At 42.8% G+C, this 13,763-nt stretch overlaps 1 protein-coding gene across 1 annotated transcript in view; it reads right to left on the minus strand.

Moving 5' to 3' along the window:
* The window catches only part of LOC138262021 (ATP-dependent translocase ABCB1-like), a 920,359-nt gene extending 916,653 nt beyond the window's left edge, over positions 1 to 3,706 (minus strand). The window contains exon 1 of the mRNA XM_069211673.1: positions 3,403 to 3,706. The gene's annotated coding sequence lies outside the window, so the exon portion shown is untranslated. The remainder of the gene's footprint in view (positions 1 to 3,402) is intronic.
* Between the last annotated feature and the right edge of the window lie 10,057 nt (positions 3,707 to 13,763).

Raw genomic sequence — 13,763 nt, forward strand, 5'->3', positions numbered from 1 at the left:
TACTCTTGGTGGAAAAGATTCCAGGCCACAAATCCTGAAGGGGACGGAGCCTGCACCAGCCAGCAGAAAGGGGAAGGGGCCTGCACCAGCAAGCAAGAAGGGGAAGGAGCCTGCACCAGCCAGCAGAAAGGGGAAGGAGCCTCCACCAGCAAGCAAGAATGGTAAGGAGCCTGCACCAGCCAGCAGAAAGGGGAAGGACCCTGCACCAGCAGGCAAAAAGGGGAAGGAGCCTGCACCAGCAGCTGTCACAGGGCCCCCACCACCATCCGTGGTTGTGCAGCCATCAGTGAGTGCGGGGGCTGAGCAGGAGCCTCCCACTACCACCACCACCACAGTGCAGCCATCACAGGGTGCAGGGGCTGAGCAGGAGCCTCCCACTACCATCACAGTGCAGCCATCACTGCCGGCGGACGCAATGTGATCCAGCCTCCATGGGCTGCTGTGTGGCCTGTCCCCTCCAGAACCAGTGGGCAAGTCACCCACCCGAGAGACTGTGGTCTTGCACGCCCCAGGACAAAGCAATGGCCTTGTTGCCCCCTTCAGAATGAGTGGGCAAATCACCCAACTGAGAGACTGTGGTCTTGCACTCCCCAGGACCAAGCACAGGGCTTGTTGCCCCCTCCAGAAACGGTGGGCAAGTCACTCACCTGAGCGACTGTGGCCTTGCACTCCCCAGCACCAAGCAATGGGCTTGTTGCCCCCTCCAGAACCCTTGGGAACCAGTGGGAAAGACACCCACCTGAGAGACTGTGGCCTTGCACTCCCCATGACCAAGCGCAGGGCTTTTTGCCCCCTCCAGAACCAGTGGGCAAGTCACCCACCTGAGAGACTGTGGCCTTGCACTCCCCAGGACAAAGCAAAGGGCTTTTTGCCCCCTCCAGAACCAGTAGGGAAGTCACGCACCTGAGAGACTGTGGCCTTGCACTCCCCGGGACCAAGCACAGGGCATGTTGCTCCCCTCCAGAACCAGTGGTCTTGTTTCTGCATCCGGTTGAGGTCCCCCCCAACCAAGGTGCCTGCCTATTTGCCAACTGATGTCCCTGCAGTGTTCTCTCCATATTGGTGCAGGTAACGAGAGGGCGGCCCCTGTGAACTGAGGACCTGGCAGTTTCCCTTTTTTGTACATTTGTACATATCTGTTGCATTGGCAAATTAATTATTATTAATTTAGTGTTGATCTTATTACAATCATTTTCGTCAATTCCTGTTGTCCTTGCATTACTCCGCCAATTTACAGGGATAAATTGTTTTCTTGTGCAGGTGGTTGTGTGTATGTTGTGTGTAAATGGGGTGTGTGTGGTGCGTGTGTGTCACTATCGTTTTCCTCCCCCCTCCCTTGTGTGCTAGGCGGCTGTACTCACCGTGGTCGTCTTTTCCAGCGTTGGTGTTCGTGGTGGGGCATAACGTAGAATATCATCGGAAATACTTGCAGTTCTGGTTCCATGGCAGGGAGGTTCTTCCCTGTGTCTCCAATGGCGAGTCCTTTCACTTCTGTAATGTATTTCCGACAGGCTTTTTATGGCGTTGGTACTGCCCCGGAAAAAGGTGCCGGATTGTGTTGTTATAATATGGTGGGCGGAACTTTGACTTCCGTCTGGCTATAGGCGGCTACCGCCGTGACGACTGTTGTTTCCGCCCTGGCTGTCGGTGTGGTACATTGGCTGTCTTTTGGAGATTTTTCCGCCATGGTCATAATTTGGTGGTAGTTACCACCAGCCTGTTGGCAGTATTACCGCCACTTTATGATCGACCGCCAGGGTCGTAATGAGGGCCTATATATATAAAATGTATATATATATATATATATAAATATATATATATATATATATATATATATATAATACTCAACTCACTTAATACTTACCTTTAAAACCTTTACAACGCATACATCTTTACCATTTATGCCTTGACAACAAAATTAGTTGTAAAGGCATGCGCGGTAAAGTTACATTAGTGGTAAAGGCATGAGTTATAGTCAAATATTGTCACAGACCCAAAACTATTTCATTTTCAACATGACCTAAAAGAGGCCTGTCTCTTAATGAACCTTTTACATTTAATGCAAGTTCTTGGTAAACTAACCCTATTCACCTAGAATAAAGCATAGGCTCTAGTGAATTATTAAAAACAATGCAGGGCATATTTATGAGAGTCTTGTGCTGCCGGAACGTCACTTTTTTTGACACTCCAACAGGGTAAGCCTCTCAACCATATAAATGAGGCCAACCAAAGTCGCTTTGCATGGCTTTGCATTAGGAGACACAACCAACACTACTGTACACATTGTTCTAATCACAGTAGCAGAGGCGTAGCTTGGTCAGTAAGATGGGTGGGGGCTTTAGATTTTCCATCAGGCTAGCATATAATGTTTAAATATGTTATATGACAAGCAGGGTGCATGGCACGGGTCTAAGGGGCAGTGAAAGGAGAGAGGAATGCAGATAGGCCCGGGTACTAAGTGAGGAATAACACAATATTTTGTAAAATACTAACATTTTTGACGACTTTACAAACTGAAAGGTAAAGTGTGTGTGTGCGTTTTTGTCTGAATGTATCTAAAAATTCCTGATGAAATCTGGCAGACATCTCATCATACCTGACTGGAAGCATCTGTACCCAACTATTTATCAGAAAATCCGCCCCCCCCCGCACCCCCTCCCCCTCTCCCCCGCCACAGAAGCTATGCCTCTGCAGGGTAGGTAAAAATTCGAAGTGTGCGTGACAATTTCTTGTTGCGAAACGTAAATGGTATTTTAATGGATACAGAATAACATTTACATTTGCTAGGCGGATTAAGGATAGGATAGACTTACAAGTTATATAGGGATGCATGTTGGTTCGAATTCCCCACCTCCTTCCCAAAGTGAGAAGGAGCTATCTAATACAAGCGAACATTTCTTGTGATACACGCACAAGTTGAATTAATACCTCTTGTAGCTTAAACGAAAATGTTAATGTTTTATGATAAGGAAAGTTCCTAGAAATTGAACCAAACACAGGTAGCATTCTAAATGCCTGGACGCACCAAAAGAGGGAGGAACATATCTGCCCCCCCCCCCTCCACACCTACCACCACCACTCCTCAACCTTTTTAAATCCGTCTTATTTCGATTCTTCAAACACCCTTAAGTGTCCTCAATTGTTCTGCCGGGGTCAGCTTTTATCTATTTTCCCATGTGATTGAGATCTGCGCTTGTGTTCTGAGTTGGTACATTGACACTGAGCAGTGTGGGTCTCCCGTAAAGTAGCCGCCCTTATACCTTGATAAAGAGGTACATTTCTGGATAATTGCCTACACTTAGAATGATTCCTCCTGGGTCCCCAAATAACAATACCAGATCTTCACCATTGGGCACCAATTTTAAAAGAGGGACAGTATTGCTGAAAATCATGCCACCTTACCACCAGGCTGCACCGGTCCAATCCTCAGTCTCGCCTCGTCTACAGAGCGATTTCTCCAGGAAGTCCGTCCTGCCAGCTCAAGGGACAGTGTTTTTTTTGGCGCTGATGCAATTCTTGACACCTCGCGGTATCAATCCATTTTCACTGCGCCTCCGTGTTCACACGACACGCACTCTGAAACAGGTGCATGGGAAACATTCTATGACTCGGTGTTTGAATTACACCGAATTACGAACTTGTGGGTTCAGTTTAATTAATGCAGGAACAAATAGGTGTGTATGAATCTCTGTAAAACAGACGTAATCACTAGGTTGCTGACAGCAAAGATTCCATCACAGATGTCTGCCTGAAGTCTGGGTGCGGCTGACCCACCAGTTCTCCGAGTATCAGCTCCACTGATTATTTTTTTTATCGTTTTCTAACAAAAGGTCTTCCCTTTGGTACATCTCGACAGCCTATAAGAACAGGCCCCTTATTTGCAATACTCCTTCCCACAGACACTTTGCGTGAGCCACGCAGTGATTGCTCGGTTAACTGTAAAATGAGCACAGCCAAAGGGGCATTCCTCTGCTTACTTATCAATGATCAACGCAACATTCTCTATGACATTTGGTATTCGAAGCACGACTGCGGCCTAGTAGGCCTCACCTTTCCTCAGTTTGTTGGATCGTTGAACAGTGGAATGTACCCTGACCTTAGCCGTCGTTCGTAGTTTCTGGTGACGCGGACACTTAACTATTTGGCTGATCTAAAGGTATGCATTCTCTGTGTTCAGAGGCACATAGCCTAAAATATACAAGAACTGTGCCTTCATGCAGTGTCACCTTAAGTTTTTTGGGGTCCCTGAGCATGGAATATTCTTGGGGGCCCCTATGTAGGGAAGAAATGTACATTTTATTACTCGTTTTTTGGTAATTCAAATCTTCACAATGCCCAAAATTACACAATTATACGTTAAACTATAACAGGGTCACCAAAAAAACATTTTCAATATGTATTGTCGGGCCCCCAAATTCTTTAGATGACACTGGGTAAAGAGACACTCAAAGATAAATGCAGGCAGGGTGGTAGAGAAGTTTAGAAAGAGAATTAGACTAGAGAGAGGTGTTATAGAGAAAAGGTTCACTTCCAAAAGAGGCCCCTTGGAAGATTGGGGCCCGAGGCAATTGCCCACATTGCCCATGCCTTAAAGCATCTCTACTTCTACCAGTTAACTCCCTTAGAGTGAACGCAAGGAAGGATCTGATCATAGCACTGGCGAGATAGAGATTCCTGATTTTTGCCAGGCTTGAGGTTATTGCCAGGCCGACACCCAATGCGTGGAAAAGGCATGCAGCATTCAATTTCTCTAGCTCCTTTGTGGCAACGATGCCTCGGGGCTCAGGGGCTCACCAGACAGACACTGCGGAATGAGTGAGGATAGCATAATGTCTGCTCTGCTTGTGACCCAGACAGGTTCACATTTTAAGGCCTTGAACAGAGCACAAACTACTAACTGGGTTTGAGAACCTCATCAGGCAGACATTGTGAGAGCGTGGAACATTCCGAATGCATTCCCTCACCCACTTGTTGGACATAGTGCCTGCTGGGCATGGGGTCTCAGCATGTAAATATTATGAGGCTCATTTGCCTGCCTTGCATGATTTTCCTGCAAGCAGATATTGCAGGGATTGAATGGTATAGGGCACATATTGGCAAATACGTGGAGTGGGGGAGGCAAGTAGGATGCATTTTTTACCCCCTCTGGATTCTAATGGCTAATGGTGTGAGGTCCAAGCAGGCAGATTTTGAAGTTGTGGGGTCACACTGCTACAGCTCCCTCAATTACGTGGGAGGCAACATGCCTGTCAGATGTGTGGTCTTAGCCTGTGATTGATCTCCATATTGCCTGCCGGACATGGCATCTCAGCAGACAGCTCATTCTTGTGAAGAAGGCATATACCATCTGCACTCCCACCAATTTGGAGGTGCCATAATCCTAAAAGACTTCAGGTCCTTCATATAAATGACAAGACATACCCACAGCACTATGAGAAACCTAGGTATGTTGTGAAAGAAGAAAACAATGGTTCCCAAGGTTTTATTTATGTCTAAATATATGTAGTATTTGATTCTATTAAATACTTTTGGGCAGTATATTAAAAGACACATGATAGGGGCCAAACTATGTGCGAATGCATGTGACCATTGTATTTACATCACATTATCAATAATAAACTTAATCAATATAGACATTTTTAAATTTTTAACTGACATTTCAACCTATCTCTACATCCCCACATCTGTGTAACTTTGGTTTTATTCAGTGAAAAACAAAATATATATATATACATATATATATATATATATATATATATATATATATATATATATATATATATATATATATATATGTATATATATATATATATATGTATACAGATACAGATCTTTTTTATCACACCTAACATATGTATATATACACACACATATATATATATATATATATATATATATATATATATATATATATATATATATATATGTTAGGTGTGATAAAAAAAGATCTGTTTTTGTTATAAAGAAGCCTTAGGAATTCACTGAGAAAACTAAAGTGACTTTATATTTAGGTGAATATCTCAGTGCCCACATTAATGTTTTGAACAACAAAAAAAAAACACTGAAATTCACTTGCGCCCTCGCTACACACTGTTCATGACCACACATATTACATCACTCATGACATGTTCTATAACATCATTTATGACATTAGTGATGACGTCTCAAATTACATTATTGATTAAATCAATGATGACATCATCCAGTGAGTGTCTTAGTTTGTTTTATAGTTCTCATAGTGCTGAGTAGACACCATATTACTTTTTTACCTCATTTTGTACAGCCTTTATCCAGCTAATGTGTGTAAGTGTTTACAACAAGCATGAGGTTCTGAATCATCATTGGGGAATAGAGGTACTGAAGATGTTTTAAACCTTTGTAATGAAGAGTAACTCTGTGTGCAGATGGCATTTGATGAAATGTCCAGTAGAGGTGGGTAAAATTGTGGAATTTGACCCCCTGAAATTCTACAGGTCCATAAAACTCTGCAAGATTATGCAGGCTTCTGCCAATGGACAGCAATAGGCATGTCCTAGTGCCCACCCTATGATTTAGTGCTGGAAGCACGTTCTACTATGACAAAACAGCGTAAACTGCACCACGCTGCACGCCAGAGCACGCAGCCATCAATTTTCTATTCGTGCAGCAGCCTTTTGACCATGAATGGTTGTGACCGCTCGTGACTGCCGTGTTGGAGAAATCTTGACGGATATCCCCCTAGCGACCAACAGTTGCACTGGGGGATGCCAAATCTCACTTTCCAAATTACCGTTTTGAAGTCACATGTGATGCAACACTCCACCATGCAGCAATTGGCAGAATTTTGCCAGTACTTTGTGTTGCAAGTGTAATACAGAGTCAGCTAAATTCTGCCAGTTCCACCTGCGAACAAAATATACTGCCCACTCCTGTTGTCCAGTATGTTCCATACAAGTCTTTGGGCTCAGCAGAAAAGGTTTCCAACAAGGCAAAGATTCTAAGTTGTTGATACAAAGTATTGTAAGCAGCCTTGAGTTATCGGACAGAGTCACTTCAGCATGACAATTTATTTTTAACATAGAAGACTGTGTGTACAAGGTACCAACCTATGTATGTGTGTTTCTTTTGCTTCAGAAGATGAGATATCTGTAACATTTTCACCACAGTATAAAGGCTGCATGTAGTATGATCTTCGGCACCTTCAGATCTTGGTTATCTTAAGAGAATAGTTTCCTTTTTGACAAGTGCTGCAAAGAGTGTACACTATTGTTAGTAGATACTTTATAATATTCTGTGGTGTATTTCTCATGAGAGTTTCACTGTGTTCGTACAGTATGGTACAGAGTAAACGCTCTCCAAAGAGTAAACACTGTTTACAGTACTCACTTTTGCATTCATATCAACTTCATTTCTCAGTGTAGGTTTGGTGTTTGTGGGAGGTTTGATAGATAAAAGCTGTCCCTAGTAGGGTATTAATTCAGGATCACATGTTTAGTATCTTGAGGAACTTGGCCTTCTCCGAACAGTTGTATATATGTTGAACACTGTGTATAATGAGGGTTTTCCACATATCTGTGCTTGATTGTCGATGTGAACTAGGATACCAGTGAAGTATATGGTATAGGGTCAATGTTCCACATAAAAGACACTTGGTACACTTCAGGGTGTTGTATCTGTGATAGCATTAATGAAGGCTCATGTTATTCTGTGATATATTGTACTCACTTTCAGGCCTCTAATGACATATTAGTTTATAGAGTAATGTTTACAAAAGCTTGGATTATGTCATCAGTGATATCATCAATGATGTCATTTGAGATGTCATCAGTGATGCCATAAATGGTGTCATAGAACATATCACAAGTAATGTAATATGTGAGATCATAAGCAGTGCATGGTGGGGAAGCAAGTTATTGTCAGCTCTGCTAACTATAACTGTATTTCTGTGTTTTTGAAACCTCAAAACATTAATGTTTTCCAGCACCAGAGGCTGGATTCACCAGAAGCACAACTGAAGAAATTCTCGGAAGTTGATCAAATAACCATCAATTCAATGTGTCACATGGAATCCCATCTCAGATGGGTGTGCTCTAAATGGAAAATCTTGAAAACAGGTCTTGCAGAGAGAATATATGTGGTGAAACCTTGAAAGATGATTTTGAACGTGCGGATAAGACCCGGTGTGTGTGATGAGAGACAAGACAAGGGGCACTGTAGCCATAAAGCAGTAATACAGAATTGATACCAGGTGAGGTAGAGAGTCTTAGCACCATTGAGACAAAGTAGTGAAGTTGACAAACTGTCTTCTCAAAGAAAGATAATGGCTAATGCCCAGAAACATGACATGCATAACTTTGAAAGCAGTAATATCTCCCTATAGCAAGACTTGGCAGCAGCAACCGTACAGTGACATTGCAACTTAGGAAACTACTTCAGAGCAAGTTAAATACAGATAACTGGACTGTTCCCATGGGAAACAGGTTCAAGACTTTTCTGCATATAGCTGGGTCCTAACTTGGGTGGCATGGTTAGCAAAAGAACAATTAATTTAACCCTGAACTGTGACTGGGGGGTGAGTGTTTGAAAAGTTTCAGCAGTCTGTCCATCAGCTTGTTTTGTTGCTATGTTCACTGTAAGTAGCCAGGGTATGCCCATATATGGGCTCCTTGCTCACTGTGCCACTGGATTCAAACTATCATGGCTGATGAGGGATGATATCCTGAGACTGGTTCTATAATTCATGTTTCCAGGCCAGGGAAGACCTGGTCTGGCAGTTCATGCTGGACTGTTCCCATGGAGAACAGTGTCAAGACTGATTTACAAATGGCTGCGTTCAAACTGAGGTGGCATGGTGAACAAAAGGATAATGGGTTTAACCCCGATCTGTGATTGGGGGTGAATGTTTGAAAAGTTTCCACACACCATCCATTATCTTGTTGCATTGCTATGTTTGCCATAAGTGATCAGATATGGGTTCCCTTGGTCAATGTGCCACTGGATTCAAGCTAGCCTGGCTGATGAGGGATGATACCCTGAAATTGGTCCTAAGTGTCAACACCAGGACAGTGCGCGCCCTACGGGCGTTTAGAATGCAAAAAACAAACACTCTCCAGATAATGTAATCTCTGCATTGTAATGATATGTTATTGTTTAAACTTTTGCATTACAGAATTCAATCCAAAAGATCAATTTTTAAGGTGCTTATAAATACTGTACATTTGCAATGTATTGCTGCAGGATTTCATAGTGAGTCAGAGTGTGGTCCCTTTCTAGGGCCTTCTAGAAGCTTTCCCTGCAGCATGCTTGGGTGTGGCTATGGGCTGGGCCAAAACGTTATAAAAAGGAGTCAGCCCAGCTCCACTTGCTCACTATACAGAGGTCCCGGTACAGAGCAGCAGCAACTTCCTGAGCTCCTGTTCTGGTGTCCTACCTTGACCTTCCAGGCCTCGGTGCTTCGTTCCTCAGTGGTGATTCTTAGTCAAGGCAGTAAGGCGGAGGTTGGGCTGGGCCCCCAACCCCGTATTCGATGATGCTCTAATTCTTGAGTCTAATTTTCAGACGTTAACAACATTCTGTTCAAGCAAGTGTAATTGTGCTTTGTAAAACTTTAGTGGGATTTTTATGCACGCATTCGAATTGGCCATACGCGCGATTCTTTCCTTGAGATTAATTCATGTTATTCATTGTGCGCTACCATTCTTTGACAGTTTCATGGTAGCATTCGAATCGGCAAAGCACGCAATTCTTTCTTGGTGTGTAATTCTTGATATTCACTGTACGGTAACATCCAAAGCGGCAACATGTGCGATTCTATCCTCGTGTGAAATTCTTGATATTCATTGTACGCTACCGTTTCCGAGGCATTTTAATGGTGGCATTTGAATCGGCAAGACGCGCGATTCTTTACTTAATTGCTTTTCATGTTATTCATTGTGCGCTACCATTTCTGGACAGTTTCACGGTGGCATCGAATCGGCAACACGCGCGATTCCTTCCTTATGTGTGATTCTTGATATTCGTTGTACGCTACCATTTCAGAGGCATTTTAATGGTGGCATTCGAATCGGCAAGACGCGCAATTCTTTTCTTGAGTGCTTTTCATGTTATTCATTGTGCGCTACCATTTCTTGGCATTTTCATGGTAGTTTTCGAATCGGCAACATGCGCGATTCTTTCCCTGTGTGTGATTCTTGAAATTCATTGTACGCTACCGTCTACGAAGCATTTTCATGGTGGCATTCGAATCGGAAAGATGCGCGATTCTTTCTTTGTGGTTAATTCATGGTATTCATTGCGCGCTACCATTTCAGTGTAATAGTGACGTTCGAATCGGCAAGATGCGCGATTCTTTCCTTGTGAATAAGTAATGTAAATTACTGTGCGCTACCATTCTAAGTCAGATCCTTGGTAGCATTTTCAAATTGATAAGTTGAGTGATTTATTCCTTGAATCTACGTTGTGTGATTTTATGGTGCACAATCCTTAATGGTGTTCAGTACTCATATGAAGATTGGCTATGTGCACACTTTACTTTCCAATGTGTTTTTGAGAAGAACACAACAAGACTAGAGTTCTAGATGTAATGCTACGTGATACTGATATGTATTCTTAAAAGGAGATTCATATGATTGTTTAGAAATTTACTCAGAGTGTTTTTATGATTCTCATGCTAAAGAAAGTATTTGAATTTGAAAGTTCTATTTAACTTTTTCCTGTTTCCTCCTCAGGTATTCAGTCATCTAAAGTTTAGTCAGTTTTAGAACTATTCTAGAGTTGTTTATGTTTTCAGAAATGACAAAGCTCAGGGTTGTAGAATGGTACTGATTTCATGAGAATGAATTTTGATGTTTTGTGTTTTAACCTTTTGCTTCCTGCAGGTCTCCTTCCCAGCTGTTCCCTTCCTAATCCCCTTTTCCCCACTTGGACTCTCTTAGACTCTGTGACAAAACTAATCAGAGTATTGGAGCTGTCTTGTGGTGGAAGTGTTGGGAACGTGCACAGACCCCGAGGATCTGGTGACTCTGACACTAGGATACTTCTTTCTGATCCAGGGAGGATCTGACTTGGTAGTTCGGGCTGGACTGTTCCTACGGGGAACAGGGTCAAGACAGATTTGCATGTGGCTGGCTCAAAACTGCGGTGGCATGGTGAGCAAAAGACCAATGGATTTTACCCATAACTGTGACTGAGGATGAGTGTTCGAAAAGTTTAAGCACTCCATCTATCATCTTGTTGTGAAGGAAAATCAGTTACTGTGAAAAAAGTAATCATCTAGAAACACACAACGTTGTCAAGTGGAAGCTGGGATTGATGAAAGGTTTTTGTGCAAATTCAGCCACTGCATGGTTATTGTATTCTCTCTCCTATTTTAGATCAAAGCTCAATGCTTTGTGGTTAACTCTTTGAGGTGCAAAATCAGTGCACTGTGTTAAATACAACCAGCTATGCATGTTTCATAAGGATTGGTGGTAGTAATGTTTGAGGGTAAGTTTTTATTACATAAATTAAAATGCAAACCAGAGCACCCACCTGTGGTCAGTGCATTGAAACCATTTGCTCCACATAATTAAAGACTTTACTCATTGTCATTCATCCTTGAATTAATTCATCCACCCTCTGCTCATCATCCTTCCATTGTTTCTTTGAGCCATGGAGCCCGTTCTTCAGCTTCTATCCATTGACTGAATGATAGGACAAGGTTTGATAATGAAATGTGTTCTAAAATATATTTGCAATTCTGTTTAAAAATTTCTTGGAGGAAGAACCCCTTGCAAACCCTCTTCACAGAAGCCAGGCTCACTAACTGCACTCGCTTGCTACACTCACTGACTTCAACCAGTATGGGTCCCGGTCTGACAAAATTTGTTGAAGCTGCCTGTAAATGTCAGTCCAGACCTTGAGCATGGGCTAAATATTTTGGTTGGTATGACACTGTCCTGCTTTCCCTCAGAGGTAACACAAAAGAGAATCTTTGGTTGCTGAGCTATGTTGCATGAAGTATTAGTAAGTCTACCCCAAAGTATCATCCATCCCTTTTAATGTGTCCTTTGTGTGTTGGGGTCCAGCCGAGGCTTCTCCAATTGGGTGGAAGAGCATTGCCGCCACTCCTCCAGGTACAGCAAAAGTGTGAAATAAAATGGTAATAAAATGACTTTATAACCATTTTATTTTTCTTCTGCCAGCCAAGGCTGAGTGTGAGGTCAGAGCGGGCCATTGCTGCTGATTTTCAGCAGGCAGGAGTAACGGTGTCCACTCCACCAGTTTCAAGTGCGCATGTCACTTTGGTCAGCAGTCTTGCGACGGCCAGCCTGACATGCACACTTTATGCCTCTCCTAACCAAGCTGTCTTAGGTAGTTGGGTGGAGAGAAGATGCAAGCCTGCAGTGCCTGAATGGAGGCTGAGCCAGCCTGCTCCAACTAATCCTGGTGCTTCTCTCATGCTGGTTACCAGTGTGAGATCAGCATGTGGATTGGTTAGGGGGGGTGGCTCTGGGGCCCCATGCTCAAACAACTGTAGAAGAACACCAGGACCGGAGGATGTGTAGCCAGTCTGTAATTAAATATTTCATTATCTTTTTTAATGTTTAAGCAATATAAACAGTAACTAAATCACAGACATGCATTACATTAACATTTTAAAGTTAAACATTTTGAATGTTACATGTTAATGTAATGCATGTCAGTGGTTTATTTACTGTTTATTGCATGTTTTTTGTTGATTTTTTTATTTTGCTCGCACCTCTTTGATCCACTGACATGTCAATATGAGAAACTCACACTGCCTTAAGGATCACCTTCAGAGCTCACATTCGTGGCTCTTTATAAACACTCTGACAATTGAGAGCTTTGCCATTGAGCTTAATGGCATTGCTGGTTTCTCTCAGTGCCAGTCCACTCTCCCTACTTAGGGGGTTATTACAACTTTGGAGGAGGTGGTAATCCGTCCCAAAAGTGACGGTAAAGTGACGGATATACCACCAGCCGTATTACGAGTTCCATAGGATATAATGGACTCGTAATACGGCTGGTGGTATATCCGTCACTTTACCGTCACTTTTGGGACGGATTACCACCTCCTCCAAAGTTGTAATAACCCCCTTAATGTTGCCAGCCAGCTGTTGCAGTCAGCAAAAAGTCATAATGTTCCATCAGTTTACAGAAGAAAGAGTGATGAATCATTGTTTTTTTAATTTTTAAATGTATTAGGATCTAAACTAGCTTCTTCATGTACATTTATTTTGCTATTTTGCCTTTTTAAAGATATATGTAATAAAGGGTCTCATTTACAAGCCCCAGCGCCACCGGAGCATCACTGGCACTGTGCCCTTTTCCATATTTACAAGTTGGGGCTAAGCCACTTTGTGTGGCTTACCACCACCTTGTAAATATGGGCCCCCCAATGCAGTTGTCTACAGCAGAGTGGTGTGCAATGGGTGTTGCTGTGGGTGTTGCCACGCAACACCTGTTGCTTTTGAATCAGATTTATGAGAAATCGTACACATGAGGCAGTGTCAAAAACTAGCACCACCCCAGGGGTGGTGTTGGAGTGGCACAATGAGGAGAAATATTTTTATTTCTTCTAGTGTTTGCTTTTTCTGTGTGTGCCGCATTCTGCAGCACACATAGAAAGAGCAAAACAGCATTAATGATTGTTTATGTGCAGGAAGGTCCTTCCTGTGCATAAACAATAATTAAATAATGACAATTTGGTACTTCTGTGTGTGCTGCATTCTGCAGCACACATAGAAGTAAGAAATCGCCATTATTGATTGTTTATTTGTAGG

This window comes from Pleurodeles waltl, chromosome 10 (assembly GCF_031143425.1).
Source record: "Pleurodeles waltl isolate 20211129_DDA chromosome 10, aPleWal1.hap1.20221129, whole genome shotgun sequence".
In the NCBI taxonomy this organism is placed as follows: Eukaryota; Metazoa; Chordata; class Amphibia; order Caudata; family Salamandridae; genus Pleurodeles; species Pleurodeles waltl.